The sequence below is a fragment of the Primulina eburnea genome, chromosome 15, assembly GCF_022965805.1.
Source record: "Primulina eburnea isolate SZY01 chromosome 15, ASM2296580v1, whole genome shotgun sequence".
In the NCBI taxonomy this organism is placed as follows: Eukaryota; Viridiplantae; Streptophyta; class Magnoliopsida; order Lamiales; family Gesneriaceae; genus Primulina; species Primulina eburnea.
Window position 1 is genome coordinate 3,799,626 of NC_133115.1, and position 15,674 is coordinate 3,815,299.

Sequence of the window (15,674 nt, forward strand, 5' to 3'; positions counted from 1 at the left end):
TTTTAAATAACACACAATTACAGCAACCTTTTCATATTCAACTCAACAAACATTGACTAAAACAATTCTTGTTGGCCATTTTCGTTAGGATTGTGATTCATCCACGAGAAAGTAATCTTTATGAGACGGGTCAACCCTACCGATATTCACAATAAAAGGTATTAGTCTTAGCATAAAAAGTAATACTTTTTCATGGATGAAATAAGATATCAGTCTCACAAAATACGACTCGTAAGATCGTTTCACACAAAATTTTTCCTTCATTCGAATTATCGTTAGAAATATGTATTTTTGATATTATCTCTTTTCCGACTTAAATATTTAAATTTGTTAATTTTCACACATATTAAGAAAATTATTGGAAAACAAGATCTACAAATAACGTTTTTCAAAAACGGTGAATAGAATCATTTAGTAAAATACACGAAAAAATGTTAAAAAATATAGAAACTGGACTATATATTTGTGACAACTGAAAAAAATAAGAATATATAGCTGTAACAGTTGGAGTACATAAAAATGAAAGATTCTTATCATGCATAAATAATAATAATAATAATAATAATAATATTTAATATTTTTTGACACTTTGTGTGTGTAAAATAGTGGTAATGATATAATTTATATATTTTAATTATATTTTTTCTCTACAATCTAAATTAAATTGAACAAAAATTACTAAAAAATATACATCTCTCAGGAAAATAAAATAATAAATTATTTATTATTTTAAATGATTTTAAAAATGATTATTATACGAGAGATAGAGTTTATAAGGGCATCTCCAACCGTCCTCAATAACGAAGGAATCCTTCATTATGGAGGATGAAATCCTCTCCAACCGTACTCTATTTGTTTCCTCCATTTTAGAGTGTGCAACAGTGATCCTCTATTTATAAAGTATCACTGTTCATATAGAGGATTGAAAAGAACTTAGAAATAATTACAAAATAGATAATTTAAAAATTATAATATAGTCATTTTGTTGATCGACTGGTGGCTTGAAGAAGAAGGGATCCACCCACACACAAGTTTGGTCGACTCACACACCCACACTTGGGTCGACCAAAGCAGATTTGGTGGTGCTTTGGTCATGCTTTGTTTGTGTTTTGGTCGACCAAAGCATGGTCGACCAAAGCATGCTTTGGCTGCCAAAGCAAGATGGTCGACCAAAGCAAGATGCTTTGGTGTCTTGTTTTGGTCGACCAAGATAAAGCACCAAAGTGGGTCAATCTTGTTAATCAAACTTTGTTTTAATTTTTTTAATAAATTAATTATAATTTACTATTTATAATAGTTATCAAATAAAACTAATGAACAATTTAATCACAAAGAAATACGTAACACAATTTATTACAAACACTTATTATTGGTTTAATTTAAATTGATAAAAATGTGATATTTTTAGACATAAATTAAAGAATTATAGTCGAATACACATGTAGTTGTGTCATGTTTAGCGAATTAATTAAGTTCGGTTAAATATTATATTATGAAATTAATTAATTATGTGTGTGTATGTGTATTCGAAAATGAAATAAATTAAAAAAAGAAAGTATTTGGTAATATTTAGAGGATATGGGTTGAAAATGAAATAAATAGAGTATTTGGTAATATTTAGAGGATATAAGTTGGAGAAGGTTTTTGAAAATAGAGATCATGTGTAATGCCCAAGAATTTAATCCTAATAATCTGTAATTATTGAATTATAATTTGATATGATTATGAGAGGAATAATCGGGACACGAAATAAGAATACGTGTGAAAATGTATGTGCGAGAGCCGAAGGTCTCGCGCATATGCGCGAAGAGTAGGCGTGCATCTGCGCGAGTAGGGCAGAAGCCCATGATGCAAGACAGTAGCATCGGCGCACATGCGCGAGAGGTCCAGAGAAGTTGGCGCACATGCGCGACTGGATGCGCGCACATGCGCGGGAGGTCCAGAGAGTTGGGCGCATTTGCGCGGAAAGGTGTCGTGCATATGCGCCAGCGATTGTTAAGCCAAGCGCCGAGACCAATAGGCCTCGCGCATATGCGCCGAAGAAGTCGCGCATATGCGCGAGACGTGTTGCGCGTAAAGTGCGCCATTTGCCATGATGCATGCGCGAGGTATATACACACATATATATATATATATATATATATATATATATATATATATATATATAAATACATGCAATTTATTCCTCAGAAACAAAAACGAGAGCTTCGGGGAAGAATCGCTTTTGAATTTCAGAATTTGATTTACGATCAATCCGTCCGTCCAAATTGTAATCCGACTTCGGTACCGAGTTCCTAGCAACGTAGGCTACAACTGGACGTAAGTTTTGCTACGTTTTGACATGCTTTGAAATTATGCTATTGTCAGAATTGAATGGAATTCATATATGATGTTCTTGACATGTTAGACATCGTAGAATCGAAGTCAGATTGAGAAACAGACTGATTATGAAATTGTTATGAATTTTTAGGGTATATTGATTTATACCAGACAGATTTGAATTGTGATTGAATTACGGATTGTATTGGATATGGGTTATATATTGTAACTGTGATTTGAGGATATTGTATTGACGGGGATATTGAAATTATACCGTTATGCCGTTGATTTTGAATTAAATCCAGATTGATCAGATTGTTATTGATTTGAAAGGTATATTGACATGAGATTATTGATATTGTCATTGCCAGACAGACTGTGAATTCAGGACTTCGACTGAGCCAGAAACCGACGAAAGAAAGGTATAAGTCAATGTGGTATTGGGAGATCGACTGAGTCGGTTTAGACTTGAGTTTCCCTAAATCACATACTTTACTTTATTGCAATGATATTTGCATTGATTTGACTGATGTACTTGTTCTCTTGAATTATAGATAGCAGGTATTAAACGAGTAATCTTGTGACAGAAGTGCCTGATAGTGGTGGGATCGCCACGGGCACATTGCACGACGTCACAGGATAGTGTAGAAATCTTGGGACGGAAGTGCCTGACAGTGACGGGATCGCCACGGGCACATTGCACGATGTCTCAAGATAGGATATTAGCGATAGAGCTACAGTCCATGATGGTTAGGTCAGGACACCGGATGTTTGGTTATATCGAGTAAATAGGATTGGAATTCTTCTATTACGGAATTCGATATAGGAACACCATATTTGGTTATATCGAGTAATGGAATTACTGTTCCTTCTATTACGGAATTCGATATAGGAACACCACATCTGGAAACCGGGATCCCTAGACTAGGATTGAGTCTAGTCTGAATGATAGAGTTATGAGTATTGTTGACAGTCTATGATTGTTTATGTTTCAGATTTTGATACATATATCTGTTACCTCGCATAGTACTTATTTCCTGATGTTCCATCCCGATGACCGGCTCCGAGCCCGAGCCCGAGCTCGCGTGACTGCACAATGAGCCCCTATATCATCTACTTCGTATTCGTTTTCGCTTTACGAAAATTATTAACCCAAGTTGTTATAGAAGTCCACTGTCGCTCATTATAAACTTATTTTAAATTTTTTTCATTTTTAAGACGTGGGACAAGGGTGTCACAAATGTCGAACTAACGGTTGAGATGAAGTTGAGACACAATCTTAAACTTGAGGGATATGCTTAGCACACACAAAACTGGAGGACACGATTACGAGTATGAACAAACTATAAAGATATAATTATGCATTATTTATGTAAAGATACATAAATAATCGGATTATCGGTACGATTGATCCCTTGTGTATCTTTGTATAGTATATAATATTATGGGCGTACTCTATTTAAAGTCTATTTAATACATTGCTTCCGAAAATAATGTCTATTTTAATTAATAATTATGGGTTTTTTAATTAATTAACACACAAAATTGTAGCACGTTCTTCATATTTAACTCAACGAGCATTGACTAAAATAATTAATAAGTATTTTAGGTGCTTACTGCCATTTTCGTTACGATTGTTCATTCAAATTATTTTCTAAAAAAATCTGTAAATAAGCAGAGAAATACCTTGGAAAATATGAAATTTGATTTGCTATATAAAGAAAATCTCCTTAAAGCAACAATCAAGTCAAAAGATTTGGTTCACTTTATATGAAATCGTTATGATATAATCAAACACGAAAACTTCTATGAGATCATCTCACATATCAAATTTTATGTTAAAAGTAGATTTTTTCAAGATATGTATAAATCAATCGAGTTGATCCGTCTCATAAATATAGATTTATGAAATCATCTCACAAGATATCTATTCATAATCACTTTATATGAAATCGTTACAATATAATGAAACACGAAAGCTCCTAGAGTAGGTCTTTTGTGAGACGGTTTCACGAATATTTATTTGTAAGACGAGTCAACTCTACCGATATTCACGAATTTTTATTAGGTTCGACTTAAAGTCGTATCAAAGAGTAATTATTGTCCTATTGTCATATTATATATAAATTGTAGAGTATGTCTCATGTGAGACCGTCTCGCGGATCTCAATATGTGAGACGGATCAATCCTATCCATATTCACAATAAAAAGTAATACTCTTAGCATAAAAAGTAATGTTGTATGTTGTATGTTTTTTCATGAATTTAATTTTAATGTTGTATGTTTTTTCATGAATTTAATTTTAATGTTGTATGTTTTTTCATGAATTTAATTATAGTATGAGCTTTCCACAAAGAGAATGTGTGACATAAAAGCTTGAGTCTCTGAACATTCAGAAATATACCTGCGCATTTTACACTTTCAGTTTACTTAATGAACCTTGTTTGTGATTTGTTCTAACCTATCGGTTTTGCTTTGTTCCGTACTTATTTGTAGTCAATTAACATTGACACTCGAGAATATATAATTTATTTATCAACTGAACTAAATTAACCAAAAAAAATAAAATTATATAAGTGTTTATTCGACCATCTTTCTAAATATTTCAAACAATCTTATCAATTTTCAATTTAGTGATGTTTTACTGTAGCTGATTTTTTTTTTTTTAAAAAAAACTATAAAAATAAGCAGCGAAAAATCGTGGAAAATATTAAATTCGAAGATCATAATCTCCTCCGACCGATTTATGGGGCCGCCCCTGCAATCAAGTCTAAATTTCGTTTTGGTTTACATAAAATTTTTATAGTAAAATCAAACATATACTCAATAAAGCAAATATCTCTTTTATTATAAAATATACAAAATTAATAATTTTGTGTGTGATTTTTTATTTAGATATAAAATTATAAATCTAATAAATACAATAAAAAATATCACTACATATTATATATATATATATATATATATATATATATATATATATATATATATATATATATGTAAAAAGATATTGCGGAAATAATGTAAAATGTAAATCAGAAGGCATCAAAATCATGTAAAAATGTCTTACATAAAAAGACAAAATAATGCTCAGTATATATTCATATATTATATCACGAGATTTTGGCTAAATGAATTTTATCTTTATTTTTCCAATTTTTATAAAATAATTTTCTATTTCTTTGAGAGAAACGTGAAATTTCATAAATATTAGTTTTAATTTGTTTATTGCATGTCTTCTTAAAATAGAAGGAGATATAGATATAAATTGATATCTCGTCATCAATGATTTTTTTTTAATAAAATTTGTATCAATTATATTCGTAATTGACCATGATGTGAAAATACATATAAATGAAGAGTAGGTATTTTGTGAGACGGTCTCACGAATATTTATTTGTGAGACGGGTAAATCCTAGTATCCTACCGATATTCACAATAAAAGTAATATTAATAGCATAAAAAGTAATATTTTTTCATAGATAACTCAAATAAGACATTCGTCTCACAAAATATGACTCGTAAGACCGTCTCACACAAGTTTTTGATAAATAATTTGCTTTAATCGTTTTGAACCCACTAAATATGGAAATTGCCACGTTCTTATCTAAACTGTGTTAAGTCACTCTCCACTTCAAAGTGCGTCAAAAAAAAAAAAATATCCTTCAATTATTCACTTTCTAAATAAAATAAATTCACTTTTACCATTTTAAATGAAGCATAAAATTTTATTCAGTAAATCTTGTCTTTTATAAATTGGATTAAAGGAGTACTAAATTACTCGAGTTTCCCTCTAATATTTCCGAGGAAAAAACGGCACACACCTGAAAAATAATATATTTTAAAAATAATATATGATAAGGGATACATTAATTGTGATAAAACTTTAAATAATCTTATAAAATAGAAATATTGAATGCAATAGTTACACCTATAGATCGAAATATGCCTATATTAAATACTACTGATCATAGAGTATATGTATGTTAGAGATATAATGTTTAGCATGGACATCATCGGGACAAAAAACTTTATAATTATGTACACAAAAGAATGATAAATAAACCATAATAATTTTTCTGATATATTCTCACTGATTAATTTTACCATACAGATTTTTGACCCACTCAAATCGTGAAAAAATATAATTTTTATATCAAAGTATTACTTTCATGATAACTATAGATCAGATCAACGCGTTTCACAGATAAAAATCCGCAAAACTGTCTGTTATGTGCAATATTTCTCCCTACTAAAAGAGAGATAGAACCGTGATACTTGAGCTGTTGTGCGGTTTAAAAGATCTGAGTTGTAACATTACCATCACCTATAGCTTTTGGTAAAACAAGAAGCATTCGATCCTATAATTTGTATCGAAACCAATGTCAAATGTTCGATTCTCACTCATTATAAGGAGTGCAATTATTATGAGGGAGATTGTTGGTTGCAATAATTGTCACTGCTGGAAGAACGATCGAACCGTGTTGCTTGAGTTGCTGTGCTGTTTAAAATATTTGAGTTGTACCATTGTCACCAGTTATAGTTTTTGGTAAAACGACAAAAGTTCGATCTCACACCGTATCACAAGAAAACTGATCTTTATACAAAAACTCACATGAGAAAAGTTTACAAATCCATTTTATAAAATAAAATTTTTAGTCAACTCGATTCATAAAAAATTATTACGTTTAAGATAAAAATATTAATTTTTCTTTTAAATAAAAAGATTAAAAAAAAAAAACATACTCATTGTTTCAGTGAGAAGCAAACAATTTCCGAGATAGAAAAGGAAGGAAATGTAGAAGAAAAAATCAATTCAAAACCCAAACAGGATATTGTATTATAAATAACACCTTTTCCACCATTATCCTAATCACTAATTACTCGTAAAATATTCAGATTTGGGTCTCAATTCTGCATCTACTGCGTATATAGCCGCATACAACATCAACCCATTTCTCCTGTGTCTCAACGTCAACCTCTGAAGCCATTGGATCGAGTTTAGAGGAGATACGTAACGGGTTCTGATCGGATTTTGTGAGAATTGTCATTGAATTTCAAATGGTGACGGAAGACAACGAGAGTTGTGGGAGTAGGGTGGTGGAATCGTCGCCGTCGGAGAGTCGTCAGCAGCGGAAGAAGGTGGAGGTTTACAATGAGGTTTTGAGGCGACTCAAGGAAGCCCACCATCCGGAGACGCATGAGCCGGCTTTCGATGATCAGCTGTGGGCGCACTTTAATCGCCTTCCGGCGAGGTCGGTCGCTTTTTTTTACCTTTTTGTTAATGGGTGAAACTTTGATCTGGTGTTGTTTATAGCCCCATGTATACACTTTTTGTGTGTGTCTGTGTGTGTAAAAGTAAAAATACATTTGTATGGAGATTTTTGAGCTGTTTTTTTTTTTCTCAAAAAGAAAACGAAAGCTTTTTTTTTCTTGGTACGGAACGGATGTAATTGTCGATGTTTTGATGTTGATGTTTGTTTTTTTGATGTGTAAGCAAGTTTTTCAGATCTAATCACTATTCATGATATGAATCGACGAGACGTCTTTTTTGTGATGTGTTGCATGTGGATGATTTTCGTTATTTCTCTCTGTATAACAAACTTTTTGCCATTTGATTTGTAAATTACCTTGTGATTCATGGTTTGGTTGTTTCGACACTCAAGGTATGCGATGGATGTGAATGTGGAAAGGGCGGAGGATGTAATCACTCACAAGCGATTACTGCATCTTGCACGTGATCCTGCTGAACGGCCGGCGTTTGAAGTCCGGCTTGTGCAGGTTGCACCTGCCGCTGAAGGGAATATAGGGGATTCAGTCCATTCACAGTCACCAAAAAGGGGGAGGTATGGCTTCGGTTTAGAATTATCTTGAATGTCGCCCTTAATAATGTCATTTGCTATTACATCTATTCAATTATTTACAGCAGTTAGTGAGTGCATTATGTTTTATTTGATGTGCTGATCTACCACCATTATTTGGTCAGCATCCATCCCCCACCTGCTTTTGGTTCTTCTCCAAATCTTGAGGCTCTTGCGCTAGGAACCTAGCAAATCAGAAAATCCAGATGGAGACAGTGCTGTAGACGGTGGAGGCAAGTTTCTAAGGTATACTTTTTTGAGTCGTCACTCTATCAATGCGCTTGCTCAACCCTTGGAGTTAACATTGTCAACATCAAAATAATTTATGAATTTATATTTTCCCTGTCCCTTGAGTTCTTCCTGGCAACAATACGATTGAGCTTTGATCCGACTCTTTCTATCCTTGCTTGCGGATTGTTCGAGCATCATGCCATTGAATCTCTAATGCATTGTGCTATATTTGGATTGGCCTGTGTGTCGTTTTCTTGAACTGTTGATAATTGATCTTAAAGGCTGTACTGTTCATTTAAGTAACCAGGCGTGTTTTGGAGTGTGCATTTTGGAACTTACCTTTCCTTGTAACCAATAATGTAGGCCCATGCATGAGATTACTTTCTCAACAGAAGATAAACCAAAGCTTCTGAGTCAGGTAATTGGTACTACTCTAGGATGATCACTTAATGTTTGTACCTCTTGACTGAATTATTTACTTGGGCCTTGCAGCTGACCTCTTTTTTAGCTGAAATTGGGCTTAACATTCAGGAAGCACATGCCTTCTCCACAATGGATGGCTATTCACTAGACGTCTTTGTTGTTGATGGCTGGCCGCTCGAGGTACTTTATTTTTTTATCTTCGATCTCTGATCCAAACTGCTTCCATTCATTTTCACGAGCATCGTACTTTCTTGGAGCAATGTTTTTTTCCTCTTCCTCCTATTTGTTGACCAATGGTTTTTACCTTGTATAAATGCCAAATACCTTGAACATGATGAAGCAATTAGTTGTGAAGAACTAGTGAGCGAAAGCGTCGGTTATCTTCTCCGACTGAACTTTGGTTTATTTTATTTTTTAGTGATGTCTGTTTGAATAATATTCTTAGATGTCTGCACATATATAGTTTCTCCTTTAAAAGAATATAGTTGATTTGAGTGAGTAATTTTTGCTAATTGAACTTTAAACAAAATGGTCCTCTGTAGGGCCTTCTGTTCATTAAGTGGTAGAATTTTGACTGACCCTTTAATATTTTCACTTTTCAGGAGGTTGAACAACTTCGAACTGAGGTTGAAAAACAAGTTTTAAAGCTCGAGGTATTTTTTTCTTATGCTTGCTTGTTCATGGTTAGATAAGTATGAGAGAGTAAAAATACTACAACTGTTATTTAAGGGTTGAATGAAGCTTGGATGTGATTTTCAAGTGCTGTTCAGTTATGTTGGCTACTATAGATGGGGGTTGAATGAAGCTTGTATGTGATTTTTCAACTGCAAGTTTTCTTTGATGCTGTTGTCATGATCTATGTTTTGTATTTCTTGCAGAAAAATTATTGGCCCAATCCACAATCTTTACCTCCTCTTGATGAGCGTGGGAAATTGGAGACCAAATGTGAATCTGATCATTTGAAAATACCTACCGACGGCTCTGATGTCTGGGAGATAGATCCCCAATTTTTGAAATTTGAATCCAAAGTAGCATCAGGCTCATATGGTGATCTGTAAGTATAAGATATGCTTCTTTTAAAGCTTATGCTCACAGGTAAAGTGTTCATTCATTTGAAAAATTGTTTCAGATATAAAGGTACTTACTGCAGTCAGGAAGTAGCAATCAAAATTCTCAAGACAGAACGATTGAATACAGAATTGCAGAAGGAGTTTGCGCAAGAAGTATATATAATGAGGTTGTTTTTGAATCTTGTGATATATTTCTTGATTCATTGTCCAACCACCGGTATTAGGCAGACTGTTCATGCTGCCTAATTCATTCTTGTCGAGTAGACCTTTTGTTGTCACAATTCTTAATTCATGAGTTGTAGGAGAGGGATTTATGTCACCACAAGAGTGGCCAAAATTTAAAACTATGTTTGATTTCACTTTCAAAAACACTTTTTTGTTTTCTGGGAATAAAGATATCACTTTCACCTCCTTTTCTTAAACATTTTCATCATATGTCACATTTTTATTTAGTCATTATTTCATTTCAACTTCCTATATTCCCAAAAATAATGATATTACTATCTATATCAATCATTTTGATTATATTTTCAAATTTTGAAATATTCCATAAAGTAAGAAAATGGAATCAAGCATACATGTTATTCTTCAACCACACATTTTCAAAGTCGCATTACTGAAAACACTGGAGATGAATCCAATCAAATTAATCTAATATTAATTTTTTTTATTCTTGATTTTACTTCCTGTGAATGCATAATTTTTTAATTGTTATTAGGAAACTATCTTTTCTGGTAGCTTATTGGTGGCAATCAACATGCAAACATTTCTGGTGCTACGAATTTCTACATGTGCTTGGTTTAGCTGTTTAGGTTTTATCAGTTTTTCCATGCTATTTCTTGTTAGACTTTGATATTGACTCATTTGCCTAAGTTAACTTATGCTTATGAGTTGTTCTGAATTGAAGTCATTACTTTCACGGTCGTTTTCCTTCGTCTTTTCCTTTTATTCTTGCTTTATCAGTATGTAATTCTTGCAGAAAAGTTAGGCACAAAAATGTTGTGCAGTTTATAGGGGCATGTACTAAACCTCCAAACTTGTGCATTGTGACAGGTATTTGTCAATGTCGTAACCATAGCTTTTCAAAATGTTAATTTTGGATACATTTTTTATTCTTACAACTTGGAATCTTGGCTCAAAAATTTATTGTTTTGTACTTGCTTCTTGAATTGTAGAATTCATGTCAGGAGGGAGTGTTTATGATTATTTACACAAGCAAAGGGGTACTTTTAAGCTTCCATCTTTACTCAAAGTAGCAATTGATGTATCGAAGGGGATGAACTATTTGCATCAGAACAATATCATTCACAGAGACCTCAAGGCTGCAAATCTGTTGATGGATGAAAATGAAGTAAGTGTTAAATGCTTCAAATGCGTTGAATTATCTCGACGGTATTAAACTTATGACCATGATTTTATTCGTGGAATTCTTTTTTTCACCTCACAGGTTCATCCATGTTAATGTTGTATCCTTGTGAAGAAATCTGTGTAATTTATTTTTGGTCTATGCATGATAATTTTTGTTTTATTGGTTTATCCTCAACTTGAAAAAAAAAAAAAACCATTCGAGCTGGATATGATGTATGTACAAGACAAAAAACAGTTATTCTGAAATTTTGAGATAATTTTTTGTGACCTTTTTTACCCATCTTATTCATTAGCTTTTCCAAGTATTAGGGATTTCATCTTTTATAATTTAAAACTGTTAAAAACTTCGTCATTTCACATGCGACGTGTGGATTATCAAGTTTGGTGATGTCTTTTAGGCTCTGTAGTTGTAAAGATCTCAAAGCAGCTTTTGTTTTAGGTTGTCAAGGTTGCTGACTTCGGGGTGGCCAGAGTGAAAACAGAAACAGGTGTTATGACTGCTGAAACAGGGACATATCGGTGGATGGCTCCTGAGGTGTGCTCTTTTTTATGCTTTTCTACTCTACAATTTTCTAGTCATTACTGTCACACTCATTCTAGTAGGATATTTTTGTGCTTTTGAGTTTTCTAACTCGTAGTTATTCTGTTGAAGGTCATAGAACACAAACCTTACGACCACAAGGCCGATGTATTTAGCTTTGGCGTAGTTCTATGGGAATTACTAACAGGAAAGGTAATTACTACCTTGTTTTTTGAAATCTTGGGATCGGTATTCTTCTGGCTCGCTTCGGGCTAAGTGCTTTTATTTTTGGCTTGCCAGCTTCCTTACGAGTACTTGACACCTCTACAAGCGGCAGTTGGAGTTGTCCAAAAGGGCCTGCGGCCAACTATTCCGAAGCACACTAATCCAAAGCTTTCTGAGCTTCTTGAGAGATGTTGGCAGCAAGATCCGACTTTGAGACCTGACTTTTCTGAACTAACAGAAATCTTTCAGAAGATATCCAAAGAGGTATTTATATCATTCATTGCAATTTTGTTTTTTAAGGTTTAGATGTCTGTCATTCACTAGTGCATTCTCGCGTTGTCGACTAATTTACCTGCACAATGGGCAGGTGGGTGACGATGGAGAAGGCCGAAAGGAGAAACCTGGAGGATTCTTTTCTGCTCTGCGACGAGGACATCACCATTGATGAGAAAACATGAATTTAAAGTCTTTGCCTGTCTGATTTAACTCTTTATCTGCAATGTACAAAATGTCTTATTTCCATTTCATTAGATGTTTTTTCCTTCAAAGTAAATGTTCTCCATGATTTTTTTATTTAATTTTCTAGTGTTTATTGCCAAGGCCTTAAGATATGATTCATCTTGATTAATGTTCTTTTTTTCGAATTTTTTGTTTATCCACATATCTACTTGGCTTCCACGAATAATCTTTTGGTGCTGCCTTTTGGTAGTGAGATAGTCACCGTGAACCTTTTTCTTTTCTTTTCTTTTCTTTTCTTTTTTTTGGATGTAACTTGTGTGTTTGGACTAATAATGATCATTTATCTGCAAGGTCCTACTACTGTGAGATTTCATTAACACAATCCTCTTATGTATTTTATCTTGACTGGCATATTTTAATATTTGTTTTCTAAAAATTAATAGCTGCAGCTGGAAGAATTCTAGAATTACTTGAGGTTGCATTCAAGGTTGAAAATCAACTTGATTTAACCTGATTATTTATTTTTTGTCAAATTGAGGTTGGGTGAGGTGTTTTGCGCCCATTGTTCCCATATAGAAAAATGATAACATAAAAAAAAATGAAGAATCGAGTCTGAAATTTGAAATGAGAAAATTTGTGAAAAAATAAATTTTTGGTAGTTTTTTTTAAATACGTACTATTTTGGAAAGTAATAAAAATAATAATACATAACAAAGATTTTTGCATTTAAAAAAAAACAAAGATTTTTTATGTTAATTAGTTTAGATGGATAAATTTATGAAATTTTAAATGAGATGAATCAATTTGGTCATATATTATTTCTTATCATTATGTGCTTTATTAGTTAAATAAACAAACTCCATGTTAGTATCGGAACATATTTTAGAGGAGGTGTACAAACTTTTTATAATATTTTGCTAAACTTTAGTTGACTTAAACCGTTTTTAGCTATTAAAACATTTTCTTGAAGAGATAGACGGAAACTGGACTGCTAAAGAGAATTTTGAGTGCGGAAACGGTCTGACCAGATAAGTGATATTTAATATATTCAAAGAAAACAATCAATTAATTTAGCGGCTAGAAGAATAAACAGGCAAACAGAAGTAATTGTGTAAATAAAAGGAACGATATTTCATGAATGTTCAGATATAACTCTTACATTACATCTTATTCTACTTAGGAATAAACATACTAAAAGACTTTAATTAGTACAATCTTTGTACAAACTCACTTCGATTAAAACTTATCACTGACTAAATTGAAACTCTTAATCTGTTTGTTTAAGAACCCTTAGTTCTCAAGTAACAATAGATTTTACAATGGATAAGCTTGAGTGACTCCAGTTGGTAATGGTAGCATAAGTTGATTCTTGAAGTTCTGATATAAATAAGTAAGCGTGTGTCGGGTGAGCAGTATGATATTGGAAGTGTTGGAGTGCTCGAAATCTTATATGTGGAAGATTGAATATACTAGAAAGATTGTTATCTTCGATGTTCTGAATCTATATATCTATACTCAAAGTTTTCCAACGGTCAGAAAATTTTTCAACAATATGTTCTATCTCCTGACAAAATGGTATTGTTAGTTTCTCTTCATCATACATTCCATTAAATGCTTCTTTGCTTTTTGCTTTTTGCTTTTTATGGCTTTGGCTTTTTTAACTTCTGATAAGTTGACTCTTTAAATTTTAGGAAACAATTTTGTCAATTAGGAGTTGGCAAGATATTGTATATGCCAATTTATCTAATAACATCGAGCACACTGAGTTTATTATATTCGTTTGGATCTGATGATGTCTGACCGTTTGGGTTATTGTTAGAATTTTAACGAATCTAGTTAGAACCAAATCTAAGTGATAAATTTCATGATGATGTCAGTAGCTTGAACTTCTGTTAATGCAATAAACGGATTCACTTGTCAACATGCCAGAATCCTATAAACAAATAAAAACGACATATGGAAACTGAAACATCTCGATGTTGTTTTTTCATTACCAAAACTCATGCATTATATATTTAACAATTTTACAAGACTATGTTCATTTAATACATCAACTAGTTTTAACAAAATAGGACTTAAGACAAAGTAATTTTTTTCATTGAGATAATATATAACATTGATACAACTTGCAAGAAATTAAAGACCTATTACATCTACAGAAAAGAATGAACAAAATTATCTACAGAAACTTGAAATGCCACCACTACTTCCACCACCTCTCTTCCTCCTGGCTTCTTCATCCTGCCTTTTCTTCTCCTCAACCCTCTTGGTTTTTTCATACTTAGCCCTCTCAGCTCTTCTCTTATGTTCTTCACGATTTTTGTAACCAATTTCCCCTTTTTTGACATCAGCATGCTATATATATTTGAGAATTTCTTGCAACTTGCTGCCAAGAGTTGATTGAATTTGATCAAGCCTAGCGTCCATATGATTTTGACTTGTGTAATCTGGACCGAAAGTTTTCATTCATGTTTGTGGCTTGGTTCTTCATATTTGTTTGATCAAGACTCGTGTTCATGGCATGTTTGCCTAGAAAGCTTATATCTTTTATGGCCTGAGTCTTGAAGTGATCAAAGGCCACAATGTGAGCAAAATGCTTGATTTTTAGACTGTTGACAGACTTGGAGAGATATTGAAGTTGGTCCAATAGCTTTTGAGGCAACAGATCTCATCATCGGGCTCCGATAAATAAGCGGGAGTCTAAGATGAAGAGGCATCAGGAATGATTCTGAACGGTTCTGGTTGCGGTTCAAGTGGCAGGGAAATGGTCCGATGTACCATCTCTTGACCGGTTAAGATAGTAGAAGAGAGATCCTCATCTTTGACTTATATATTGGTTCATCGACTAGATTGTTGATTGGATAGGTGAGAGCTTCAACGTCTTGCTCCAGTTCTAGCTACGGCTTAGCCACATCTTCTATCGGTTTAGGTTCCAATTGGACTTGTTCGAAATAAAACTTGGATAGAGACTTCACTATATCATCTCCGGCACCTGTTACATTTGGGATGGAGATGGAGGAAATGCGTTGGTGAGGCCATTAGGTGGCAGTGAAATCTCTTTGGTGAGTTGTTCAGAGGATGGATTGTCAAAAAAACCAAACAAATGTTCGAATGAAGTTATGAGACCTTCTTTTTGGCAGAGGATGGTGACAGCTTGAGTTGGAGGGACTGCATCTACAGAAGGAACTTCACTAGACC

General features: G+C 33.2%; 1 pseudogene; it reads left to right on the forward strand.

The window, feature by feature from the left end:
• Positions 1-7,082: 7,082 nt before the first annotated feature.
• Positions 7,083-12,628, forward strand: LOC140814084 (serine/threonine-protein kinase STY46-like; annotated as a pseudogene).
• The last annotated feature ends 3,046 nt before the right edge of the window (positions 12,629-15,674 follow it).